The sequence below is a fragment of the Malania oleifera genome, chromosome 2 (genome assembly GCF_029873635.1).
Source record: "Malania oleifera isolate guangnan ecotype guangnan chromosome 2, ASM2987363v1, whole genome shotgun sequence".
NCBI lineage: Eukaryota > Viridiplantae > Streptophyta > Magnoliopsida > Santalales > Ximeniaceae > Malania > Malania oleifera.
In genome coordinates, this window is record NC_080418.1 from 149019996 (window position 1) to 149034098 (window position 14103).

Genomic DNA, 14103 nt, shown 5'->3' on the forward strand with positions numbered 1-14103 from the left:
CGTGCTCTATAAACTGTATCTGTAATGGTCCATCAGGGTCTGATACTATATAATACATCTCTATATACGACTATTTGTTTTACCATGATTATGTAATAACTATATTAACCATGGCGCTGTAATAAATTGTATCTATCTCAACTGTATTTTTGTAATTAACTGTAAATCTATATGTCATGGTACTGTAAATTGTATAATCATGGTATTCTGTAATTTCTATAAAACATATCCACTGCCTGTATATTCTATAAAACATAACTCTAAAAAAAAATACTGTAAAACATGTTCCTATACTATATCTATATTCTCAAGCTTCACAGTAATTTAAAAAATATTATTCATAATTGATAAACTGTGCAAAGTTTTGCTGTGAATAATAACCTGGTAAAAATATACATTTCATACTGAAAATCATTTTAGAATTGCCTAGCATAGCATATTTCGCTTACCTGATTCCTACTAAAATCCTCCTGTTATGACGGGTCCTACACCCACAGGATTCTCCACTCAACACCTTGAAAACCATATATCCCATAACAAAATATTACTATTTCTATGTCTACATCATTTCCTACAACTTCTGGAAAGTCAAATTTCAACAAAAAAGGTCTTACCCTGAATCTGGGATGAAATCTAACTTCGTCCCACTGACGATCCGCTCCGACAGACTTGAAGAGAACTTCCCCTGGAGCATCATGGTGGCCTCAGATCGCCGATCCGACGACTAACAGGGCTGGAATCAAAGAGAGAAGAGGGAGGAACCATAGGGAGGAGAGAGAGAGGGTTTCGGTGAGTTTCCTGTGCAAGAAAATGAGTTTAGCACTATTTATACTGCGAGCCTTTGTCGATAAGCCACGTCATCTCGTCGACGAGGTCACAAAGGAGGTTCGTCGATGAACACCATCTTCTTATCGACGAATTTCAGAGTTTAGAAAATAGCCTCTCGATATCTTCTTGTCGACAAAACCTATCTTCGTCGATGAGGCCCTCTTGTACGCTCGTTATTGAATCCTCTGTGTTCGTCGACGAGGTCCTGATAGATTTTCTTGGGTCATTACATCTTAAAGTGCAACGTCTATTTAAATACCATTATTCTTTGGGTCGTTACAACCTTGCCGTCAATATACACATCTTTATTATTTTAAAGGTGAAGGTTTTTAAGGATTGGGATGTCTACCGGCCCATGCAAGTAGCATCTCTTTACACTAATACCAAGAAACTACCTAGCAAAGTACTCGCCTTTCTCAGTAAGCCCCTAGTGGTATGTTTACGTCATCGTATGCACACACATGCATTTACAATATGCTATATCATTATTATTATGTTTTAATTAAATTCACATGCACAACACATCCACATAGGAATCATGCAACTTATACTTCATTTTCCAATGTCCTCAGTACGTGGCCCACACAGAGCAACTGCGTATATATCAGTACGTGGCCTACACAGGTACCTACATACTTCTTATCTACACGTGGCCCATATAGGCACCATTACCCACACAGAGTACATAATATGGTCCACATAGGCGCCACCATCCACACATGATATATAACATGGCCCACACAAGCACCATTATCCACACAGGATATAACATGGCCCACACAGGCACCACTATTCACAAGTATCCAATCCCCATGACCTACCCATCGTACATCAGTAGAACAAGCTCATCGACCTGCCAATGTCCTACCCCATGTAAATGATAATATGACGAGTTCCTCGACCTGCCAACGTCATATCATGATTTATATCTAGGCAATATAACAACCTCCTCATGCCAACGTTATATTGAGATGCATATGAATAACCACACCAGTTAGTTCACACCGACGCATTAATGCATTTCCACATAGGAATCCAATAAATCAATACATTCCCACACAATACCCTAACAGATCAATACATTTCCACATAGGAGTCAAACATAACAATTCATTCATTATGCCATAATCATTCTAAACATCCCCAGATGCAAACCCAAATACTATAGTAATTCATATTCAATTTATTAGGAAAAGTTGTTCTCATGTCACACGAATTTAATATCATATGCAATTATCCCAAATATAAACCTTAAACAAATCATCATTTTCTAGTACTCATACTGTTCTAAAAATCATATAGATAAATAATAAATTTCATATGCTCGTAAATAACCAGTTCACCTTAATTAAATATTGATATAATTTTATTCCCCCTTACCTGATTTCCTGTACCATGCCTGCAGGGTTCCCAAAATTATACCTACAACGCTCACTCGAACCCTGATTCAATCAAATCAACTCCAATAAAATATTATTTTAACCTTTTCTAATTTATAATAATTAAATAATAATTAATTTCTAAATAACCCATTTATCGTAGTTTTGGGGTTATGTCTACAACAACCCCACGAGAAATCTGCTTCGTTAGACTTGTAGAGAATCATCCCTAGATTCTCGTGGTGGTGTCCGATCACCCATTTGGCTTAAAATTTAAGAAAAATTGAGGTAAGAGTGAGAATTTGCCTTACCCTAAGAGATATGCCTACGTTACTCCTATGACAAAGCCACTTCGGTAGAAATGTCGGTGGCGAAGAATGGAGTCTAGTAGTATTCTCCAATTTTTGATCGGCCAAATATTTGCTAAGAAATTGAGGAGAGAGAGTTAAGTGAATGAAGGAGTGAGAAAAAGAAAATAAACGCTGCTGGGGCTCTTTGTTATCTTCATAGGTAAGAAAGGATCTTCCAGGAAACATCAATGCTATTATATTTATATATTTTATATTATAATATTATTATTTTATATACTTATACATATATTCCTCATATATGTATTTAAGCATGTATATATATATATATACACACACACACATAATCATCAGATTTCTTAATTTAATTAATTTTATTAATAATAATAATAAATTAATTAATTACTAATTATAAATTTTTAAAAATTAATTTTTTTTTTGTGCATACAAACTCAAGAGCCACATCCTCTTTCTGCACATGATCATAAAGGAAGTGATGTCAAATTTTCAATGTGTTTAGTTCGTGAATGTAAGACGAGATTTTTAGAGATGTTGATTGCACTAGTATTATCACATTTAATCGGTACTGTATCACAGTGCAACCTAAAATCCATAAGTTGTTGTTTCATATAAAGAGTTTGAGCACAACAACTACCAACCGCTATATATTCTGCTTTGGCTGTGGATAAGGCAACTGAGTTTTGTTTCTTGGAGAACCAAGAAACAAGAGATTGTCCTAAATAATGACAAGTGCCGCTGGTACTCTTTCTATCAACCTTACTACCGGCAGAGTCAACATCATATAACTCACAATCTCAAAGGTAGTATGCTTAGGGTACCATAAGCCTAACTCTATAGTTCCACTTAGATACCTAAGGATTCGTTTGACATAAAATAGATGAGATTCCTTAGGAGCAGCCTGAAACCTAACACACATACACACACTAAACATAATATCAAACCACTAGCAGTGAGATATAGAAGATTCCCAATCATGCCACAATACAATTTCACATCAACAGGGATTCCTTGCTTATCTTTATCAAGTTTAATGGAATAACTCATAGGGGTACCAATAATTTTATAATCTTCCACATTAAATTTCTTTAGCAAGTCCTTGACATATTTAGATTGGCATATAAAAGTTTCATATTCAGTTTGTTTAATTTGCAGCCCTAAGAAGAAACTAAGTTCACCTATCATGCTCGTTTCAAATTCACTTTGCATGCATTTGGCAAACTCATTACACAACTCATTATTAGTGGCTCAAAAAATGATATCGTCCACATAAATTTGAACAAGGAGCATATCATCATTTTTTGATTTGATGAAAAGTGTAGTGTCAATCTTGCCATGGGTAAACCCATTTTCTAGCAAAAAACCACTAAGCCTCTCATATCAAACTCTAGGAACTTGTTTCAATCCATACAAGGCCTTAGACAACCGGTAAACATGATCTGGATATTTATGATTTTCAAAATTGGGTGGTTGTTCTACATATACTTCCTCATTAATATAGCCACTTAAAAAAGTGCTTTTAACATCCATTTGAAACAATTTAAAGTTTTTAAAAGTGCATAAGCAAGTAGCATACGAATGACTTCTAACTTAGCAACAGGAGCATATGTTTCATCAAAGTCGATCCCCTCTTCCTGATTATAACCTTGGGTAACTAGTCTAACTTTATTTCTAGTTACTACCCCATTCTCATCTTTCTTATATCTATATACCCATTTGGTTCTAATAATTGTATGATCATTAGACCTAGGAACTAAGGTCCACACTTTACTTCTTTCAAATTGATTAAATTTTTCTTGCATGGACATCACCCAAGACTCATCTTCTATAACTTCTTTAATACTTTTAGGTTCTTCTTGGGATAAGAAAGCGAAATGACTCACTAGATTTTTCAAGGAGGATCTTGTGGCTACACCATGGGATGGTTCACCTATGATTTGATCAATAAGATGATTCATAATAAATTTTCAATCTCTAGGCAACTCCTAAATTTCATTTTCATTATTATCTTCAAATGATTTATTATTTACTTCTTAATTTTCACTTACATTGTTTTCAATAGACAATTTATCTAAACATTTTCTAATATCAATATCATCTTCATCATTTTTCTTAGAAAATGGATTAAATTCATCAAACACAATATGGATAGATTCAATGATAGTCAATGTTCTTTTATTGAAAACCCTATATGCTTTACTATTAAGAGCATAGCCTAGAAAAATGCTTTCATCAGATTTAGAGTCAAATTTTCCTAGATGTTCATTATCCCTAAGCACAAAGCATTTACAACCAGAAACATGAAAAAAGGAAATATTAGGTTCATGATTGTTCCACAATTCATAAGGGGTTTTATTAATTGACGGTCTAATCAACACCCTATTCATGACATAACAAGCAGTATTTATAACTTCGGCTAAAAAATATTTAGGTAAGTTATGTTCATTTAGCATAGTTCTACCCATTTCTTGTAATGACTTATTATTTCTTTCTACCACACCGTTTTGTTGAGGGGTTCTAGGCGCAGAAAAGTTATGTGATATGCCCTCTAAGTCACAATAATTTTCGTTGCCCTCATTTTTAAATTTCATGCCTCTATTTCTTCTTATATGAGTTATCTTACAGCCCTTTTCATTTTGAATTCTCCTACAAAGTTTGATAAACTGTTCACATGATTCATTTTTATGTGAGACAAATAGCACAACCTAGAAAATCATCAACAATGACAAAAGCATATGACTTACCACCAAAACTTTGTAAAGAATTAGGACCAAACAAATCAAAGTGAAGCATTTCAAGTGGTCTAATGGTGGATATAAATTTATTTTTCTTAAAACTAGATTTTGTTTGCTTACCCATTTGATATGCATCATAGATTTTGTCTTTTACAAATGACATTTTAGGCAAGCCTTTTACTAATTTTTTTCTAACAAGTTTTGACAATAATTCCATGCTAGCGTGTCCTAAGCGCCTATGTCATAACCAACTAGCTTCATTTATAGCATAAAAGCAAGTTAATTGTTGTGAAGTTAAGTTATCAAAAGAAGTAGTATAAACATTTTCATGGCGATCTGTAGTAAAAAGCACTTTGTGATTTGATTTATTTTTAACTATGCATTTATTATTTTCAAATGATACCTTATATCCTTTATCACTCAATTGACTTATGCTCAGTAAATTATGCTTCAGCCCATCAACCAATAAAACATTATCAATAGTAAGGGAAGGATCCTTACCAGCCTTACCTACGCTGATGATGCATCCTTTTGCATTGACATCAAATGTTACATATCCTCTATCCTTGGGAATGATTGACGTGAATTTTCTCTTGTCACCGGCCATGTGCCGTGAGCACCCACTATCCAGGTACCATCTATCTTTGGAGGAGGATGATCTCAAACACACCTGCAAAATAGACTAAGTAACTGATGCTGATCCCTAAATTTTGTTGGCTACACGGGGGTTAGTAATTGGATCACCCTTAACAACCCACACTCTTCTAATTTTCACATGCTTATTCCTAAGTGGACAATCTAATTAAATATGGCCAATTTGTTTGCATTTAAAACGTTTCATTCCACACTTAGGATCTTTAGGTGGGACTTGAGATTTTGATTCACGTCTGAAATATCCCAAGTAAAGATTAGGTCGTCTAACATTTTCAACACCATTAAATCCTAGACCCTTTTACTTAAAGAATTTCTTGGGCCCTAAGTAGTTTTTCAAAATTTGCGTTTGCCTTAGGTGAATTTAAAAATAATTTTGGAGCTATCCTCCAATTTCGTCTCAAGTTCAGCAATAGTCACGTCTTTTTCCTTCAAAATAGAAGCATGAGAGGTTTTTGCAATACCAAATAATTTTGACTAATTTTCACATTTCTTTTTCAAATCATCATTTTCTTTTATCATTTTACTTAATAGTTTAGATACATGAATATATTCAAATTGTAATTCTCTAAATATAGGCATGCAATTAGAATCACAATCATCATATGAATAATAAGAAAATAAGGAACAAGACGATGATAGCTCATCACCATGTGCCATAAGGCACATATTGGCAACCTCTGAGTCGCTGCAGTTTGAGTCTGAGTCACTGCTACTCAATTTATCCCATGAAGTGCTTGCTTTCACGGCTTTCTTCTTTTTTTTAGCCTCATTTTTCAGTAGTGGGCGGTCTAGTTTGATGTGCCCAATTTTGTTGCAATTGTAACACGTGGGAGCATTTGAGTTTTCTTTTCTTTTACTAGACTCTCCCTTCTCAGATGTAGACTCCCTATATTTTTTGTTTGACTTTCTATTCTTCCTGAAGAATTTGCTAAATTTTCTAATTAGCATTGTCATATCATCATCAGTGTCAGTTTTGCTGCATTCGCTAGATGTGTTAGCGGAAGTTTTCAATGCAGTCACTTTCTTTGCCTATTATGTTCATTGAGTCTCTCATTTATGGCTAATTCATAGGTGATCTGGGAACCTATCAATTCATCTAGAGTCATGGTCTTAAGGTCTCTACCCTCAGCAATGGTCGTAGCCTTGTCTTCCCAAATAGGAGGCGAGCCTCTAAGGATCTTCCTAATCATCTCATATGTGGGATAGAAATTTCCTAATGCATGTAGTGAGTTTAAGATGTGTGTGAATCTAGTGTACATGCTCTGAATGGACTCACCTATATTCATCCTAAAGGCCTCATACTCACTAGTCAACATATCTATCCTACTATCTTTCACATCCCTAGTACCCTCATATGTGACTTCTAACTTATCCCAGATTTCTTTTGCAGTAGAACATGCTATAATTCTTGTTAAATTCATTTACAACAAGACTACAATACAAAATGTTCATAGCAGTGGCATTCAAACTAATATTTTCATGTCATCATCATCATATTTTTCCTCAGTTTTAGGAACTCTAGTTGCACCCTCTGTTTTCATAGGAACATAATTTCCCTTATAAACGATCCTCCACACCTTTCAATCTATATTTTGGAGGTAGATGTGCATCCTCTATTTCCAGAAGGTGCAATTAACACCACTAAAAATCGGAGGTCGTGTGGAAGATGATTCATCAAGGAAAAGGATCACGGAGCTATGAGCCATATAAGATCTTTTGCAAAATAACTACTAGTGTATGCTACGTGGCTCTGATACCAATTGTAGCTTTACCGTGATCCCAAAAGGGGGTGAATTGTGTTTTTAAATTTAATGCGCCCCTAGGTCAGTATCTTAACAACAGTATATTCACAACCCTAAGGTCAATCTAGTGCAAGTAAAATAAATCAATTATAATATATACCAGAATTTAAATGACACAATTTAATTAACTACGCATGCACCAGAAAGCAATAAAGGAAAGCGACACGCAAAAATGTTATTGAGGTTCGGCAAATTGCTTACGTCCCCACCTTGGCAAACAAGCACAATAATTACTTAACGGGCTGGATTACCGCCCCCTCAGGCCACGCCTAGAAACACAACAGTATGTTCACAATAATGAAATTGGTACAGTGATTATGCTTTCATGTAAAGCAGATGTGTACCCAATCTAAGCAATGACATACACAACTAAATGATATAATGAAGTAAGCTCAATGTGGTCTTAGATGTTTACTATCAAATATTTATACAAGTGTTGTAATTAGTGGGTGAGAGTGCAAATAACACAATCTTTGTATCACACAATATATTCAATCGCAATGCTCAAACAAAGATATTAGCAACACTTTAGATATCTCAACGAATAGTTTTTCTCAACGTATAAAGCTCAAGAGACGTATAGATTTTGTTTGTAAAAAGGATTTGATCTTTGTGTTCAACAAATAATATTACTCAGGGAATATTGCAACAAAGATCTTTAGAACATAAACAAATATCTTTTCAAAAATTTCTCTCAAAATGAAACACACAAGATACTTGAAAATGATTTGAAAATATTTTTAGCAACCAAAATCAAATAAAAACTTCTTAAAATATTGCAATGATAGTGCAATACTCAGAAGCTCAAGTGAAGTCTTCTTGGGAAAGACCTATTAATAAAGTCCCCCAAAAAAACTTGACATCTTGCTTTCAAACAAAATAATATCAAACAAGCACAAACTTGAGAGAGCAAACCTATAGAACAACAACACTCAATTCAAACTTACAAACGGATTTTTGGCAATATGGCATGGTAAGTACGAGTGTAGGATACTTGGAAGTGAGAGAGAATGATTTTGGAATTCAAATAAAAACCACTAATCAAATTTGCTAATCAGATGCTAATCATTCCAAATGAAGGGGTATATATAGACTTCCCCCTGATTATAGTCATCCAAGACACATAAAGAATTATTATAAAAGTTTTAAAACAATTTAACCCCGTTTTATTATTTTAACCACGGTAAAAATATTAGGGCAACTTGAGAGCACTGATTGACCGAAGCAGGTTCGACCAAGTTGTGCAGAGTTCGGTCGACCGAGAATAAATTGAACTAGTAGTTCAGTCGACCGAACATGGTGTCCCAAGGGTGATTTTTCTATCTAGTGCGGTTCAGTCGATCGGGAGCTTTTGAACTGAATAGTTCAGTCGACTAGAGCGTTGAAATCTCACACGTGACAACTCGGTCGACCATATGGTCAATACATTGACTTTGAGTGAGTTCGGTCGACCAAGTGAAAATGAACTGGCCGAGCACGGTTGACTGGGCTGTGGTCAATGTGTTGACCCAACACCGGTTCGATCGACCAGGTGATATTGTACTTGGGCAGTAAAGTCGACCGAACATGCATATTTAGTGCATTTCGGTCCTTTTTACTTATGTGATCACCCTATTCATTTAGCCACACATATATGTGCATGTGTGAGTGTCCTAGGGTCATTCTAGGCCTCTTTTTTGTTTTGAGCTTACCCATCATACCATGCAAGTGATGCATATAATTATTACAGCCCAATAACTTATTTACTATTACAGACCAATAAAGAATAAAGAATTTAAATGCAACATCAATAGGATCTTCAAGGCCTTCAACTTTTACTCCATGTACCATCATTTCGTCCTGCCAACGGTATACCTGCACATATCCTCAAACATCCATCAAATACAATAAGTATTTGTCATTATCAAAACCGGGTGTGACCTATAAGGTCAACAAATTATATGTTATTGTATTTATAACATTTGATAATATGTTAATATATTGTGCATGGTGCTATAATATTATAACACAACGATATAATAATAAGTATATTTAAGTTAAATATTTTCATTTAGTAATGCATTGATATTATAATGTTATAGCATAAATGCATAATAACATAATATTATTACTGGTCAGATCAATATTTATTTCTGTTGTTTTCAAACACTATTCTCAACTTCCAAAATACTTATCAATTTCAGTATTTGTTTGATTTAACAATTGTTAAAAAGTTATTATCAAATAAAGTCTTAATGTATAAACTAGAGAATTCTTCTCCCATGCTCAAAATAATAATAAAACTAACAATGTTATTGCTTGTTACACTTGCAACTAAAAAGTTAGGCATGATCTAAAGTGACTTTCAAAAGATATGTAATCTCTTGCTTAAATCATTAAACTACATTATATCGTTCAGCAACTTATGTTAACGACTTGTATAACTTAGTGTGTAACTCACCTATAAAAATGACCTACACCTTGAATGACACATGGTAACTCCTTTCTCGAACTAGTTTGACTCAGGTAAACTTGAGTTGATCCGTTGACTTAGTTCAGACCGATTGAACTGGTTTGACTCCTCTTCCACCATCAGTTTATTTTTAATTAAAAATTTATTTTTATTTTTAGAAATTTTGATAGTAAAAATATGAAAAAAAAATCAATAAACTACCAACCCATTTCTTTTAACAATATTATAAAAAATGTTTAAAGGTTTGAAATGTTGACTTATTGATTCAGAGTATACAAGGACATCGTCAATGTATACAATAGTGAAATTTGTATAATCATTAAAATTTCATTCATAATGTTTTAAAATTCTGAGGGTGTATTTTTTAAACCAAACGACATTACGTTCCATTCATAGTGTCCGAACGGTACCGTAAAAGCTGTTTTGTATTTATCTTCCTCTACAATTTGAATTTGCTAGAATCCTGTTTCATGTCGAACTTTGAGTATATTGAAGTCGTATTTAGTCTATTGAGTAAGTCTCTTTTGTTAGGTATCGGATACCTAATCCATTGTAATGCTTTGTTTAATGGTTCGTAGTTAATGACAAGCCTTGGAGCTCCTCTTTCCATTTTAGCTTGATTTTGAACATAGAAGGCTGCACAACTCCAAAGAGACTTACTTTTCCTGATTAATTTTTTGTCAAGTAATTCTTGAATTTCTTTTTTACAGTATTCAAGTAATTCTTTGTTCATTTGAATAGGCCTTGCTTTTGTGGGTATTTTGTCTTCTGTAAAGTCTTTGGTATAAGGTAATTTGACAGAATGTTTCTTCCTATTCCAAAAGGCATTTGGAAAATTTAAACAAACTTATTTTTCAAGTTTCTCTTTGAATAAACCAATTTGAGTTTTAATTTTTGAATTTTGAATCTGTTCTTCCATCCTTTTATGATGAATTTCTTTGGTTAAGGATTTTATATGTTTCTTTTTTATTTTGAATAAGATTGACTCTACTAATGGCTATATCTTTTAGCATGTTGACTTCTTTTTCTTGCATTATATCAATAAATTCAAATGAAATATTTTGTCCACCAATTGAAGTGTGAATTCCAATTTCATCAACTTTAAAAGGATAAATCATCGTAAAAAATAGAGTTCCTAATATGATTTCTTGTTGCATATTTTTGACAAGTACAAATGTGGTTTTGAGGCAGATGTCTTGTTTACACACATGAACGTCTGAAATCTTGTATTGGATTTTTAAAGTTGAATTTGTCGCACTATATAATTGCATTTTTGTTTTTTCATAGTAGTAAGTTGGTATGAGTCCTTCTTGTATACAGTTCATACCTGTGTTTAAGAGGGGACGAGCTTCAAAGAACAAATGATTTATTGATTACAATCTTTATTTTCGAATACCATTTGTGAATATTGATTCTTGATAAAAATCCAAGGAATATTTCTTCCTTTGGATTGATTTGATATTGAAATTCTTCTTCATTTGGATCAATAATCTCATCAATTTTTTATTTTCCTTTTGTATCAATTTTATCAACTTTTGATTGTAATTGATACAGATTTTGCTTAAATTTCTCACATTGTTCCTTTAATGACCTAATTTGGTTTGATTTATTTCTCTTTGCAGGTCTTGAATGTTGTGTTCAATACTTGTTTTGAATTCTTTATCCTTGTACCTATTAATAATTTCGTTAATATCAAATCCTTTATCGATTTTTGGAGTTTTATCTTTTTCTAAATTCTTTTTTAATTGATGCAAATATTTATTTTTTATTTCTGGATCATTTATGTGTTCATTCATTTAAAAAATGATTTCATTTTCTTTTGCTATTACATTAATTGATTTAGAACATTTATTGCAAGTGTAGAATCCAATATCTTTTTGACATGATTTTTCAGAGCTACTTTGTTCTTCAGAACCTAAACTTGTTTGAATTTCATTGACTAATTCATTTTCTGTTTCTGATGAAGTTTCTTCGAAACTTTCTGATTCATTGTTGATTATAAGGTTTAACATTTGCCTTTTGAATATTTCTCCAATGTTTAATTCTTTGATTTCTTGTTTGACTCTACAATCTCTTGCGTAGTGGCCTTTCTTTCCACATTTGAAGTAGGTTTTTTGATTCTTGTCCCCGGTTTGAATTTTCCCTTTGTTTCGAGGTTTTGAAGGTTTCTCGTAATTTCTTTTCTTTCTCTTCTTGTAATAATTTCTATCGTATTTTTCATAATATCCTTTTGATGATTTATATTTTTTATGTGAAAGTTTTTTATGATGTTTTTTGGAAGGTGCTTTGATTCTTTGATAGCCATATTGAGCACAGAAATCACTTAGTTCTCCTTTATTTCTTTTGAACTTGCTTTTCAGTTGGGATTTAATTTTTAATTCATTGTAGAGTTTAAGTCCTTCATGATTTATAACACAAACAATTTGACCATAGGTAATTGATTCATAATTTGATCTTAAGGTTTCTTTGACTAAATCTTTGACTCTTTGAGCAAATAATTTTAGTAATCCACTAATGAATTTTTCTTTCCAGAATCCAGATCTTCCATCTGGTCTACTCATTATTTTTGCAATAAAAATATCTTTATACCATTGAAAATCTTATAACTTTGGACATGTAAGATTTAAGAGTATGACACTACTTTTTTTGTGCTGACTTGTTGAGTCCAATGAATTGCCTAAAGATTGACCAAATAAGTGCTACGACAGCATCACTTTCTTGAGTCTGAACTCCATTTTCTTCTTTGACCTTTTTTGCTTCCATTATTTGATCTTTTTCATGAGGAGTGAGATAATGATCCCACCATTTTTTAAGATTTCCAACAAAACCATTAGTTATAAGAGCAACTATTTGACTCTCACTAACTTTTGGAGAATGTAGCCTAAAGGTTGTTGCTGCGACTGACATTTGATGTAGTAGTGCATGAATTTGATGTTCTGTTAGACCATCAATTCTCCATTCATGAATTTCATTTCCTTGGAATATCTTTTGAGGTAACATATCATTTGATTCTTCAAATAAAAGACTTGGAGGTGTTGGTTTTTTGCAATAAGTTCTTTAACTTTGATTTTTCCAATTTCTAATTTTATTAATTTCAAATTCTTCATTGTCCTTAAAATTGGATTCTAAAGCATTAATAGCTTCATCTTTTGATAGCATATTGATTTTCAAGTTGGTAGTTTTGTTTATAAGTTCATCAATTTTTTGAGTAAGTAATTCATTTTGTTTTTCAAACTTAAAATCTTTTAAACTTTTATCTAACGTATTAATTGGTATTGGGTTTTCTAATTTGGGTTTCGTTTTACTAGATTCTCCAATTTCATAAGTACTATTTTCTTTGATTTCAAAGAGATATTCTAAATGATTTTCAATTCTTGTTGATTGGTCCGCCATTGTTCGAAGCATTTGATTTGTATAATTGTTTTGACTTATTAATTGATCAAACTCTGAGTTTCCTTTTGTTTCTTTGTAAGGTGAGGCAGTAACTCCTACTCCTTTATAATTAATCTTGAAAGAACTTTCAGGAGGATGAGTTGTTGACACATGATTGTTATCTATTAATTTCCAATTTTTCTTTTTATTATTGCTAACATTTACTGATTGTTTCTACTTGACAAAGTTGAAAATTGGAATATCTCTTTTTAATCTATGCATTTTTTTAAACCAAGCATTTTTATTTTTTTCTCTTTCTTCTTTATTATAATCTTTAAAAAAATTATCTTTATTATCTTTGTTATGTTCGTGTTTGTAGTCTCTTTTAATTTTCTCCATGTCTGGCTCGAAAGCTTTGTTAATCATCATAAGGTTTTTTCTTTGATGTTCTTCTTTTAAGATTTCTCTTTGATCTTCTGTTAAAATTTGAGATTTTGTCAAAGAGGTTGGTTCAGATACTTCTTGATAATATCCCTGAGGGAATTCTGGACCAAA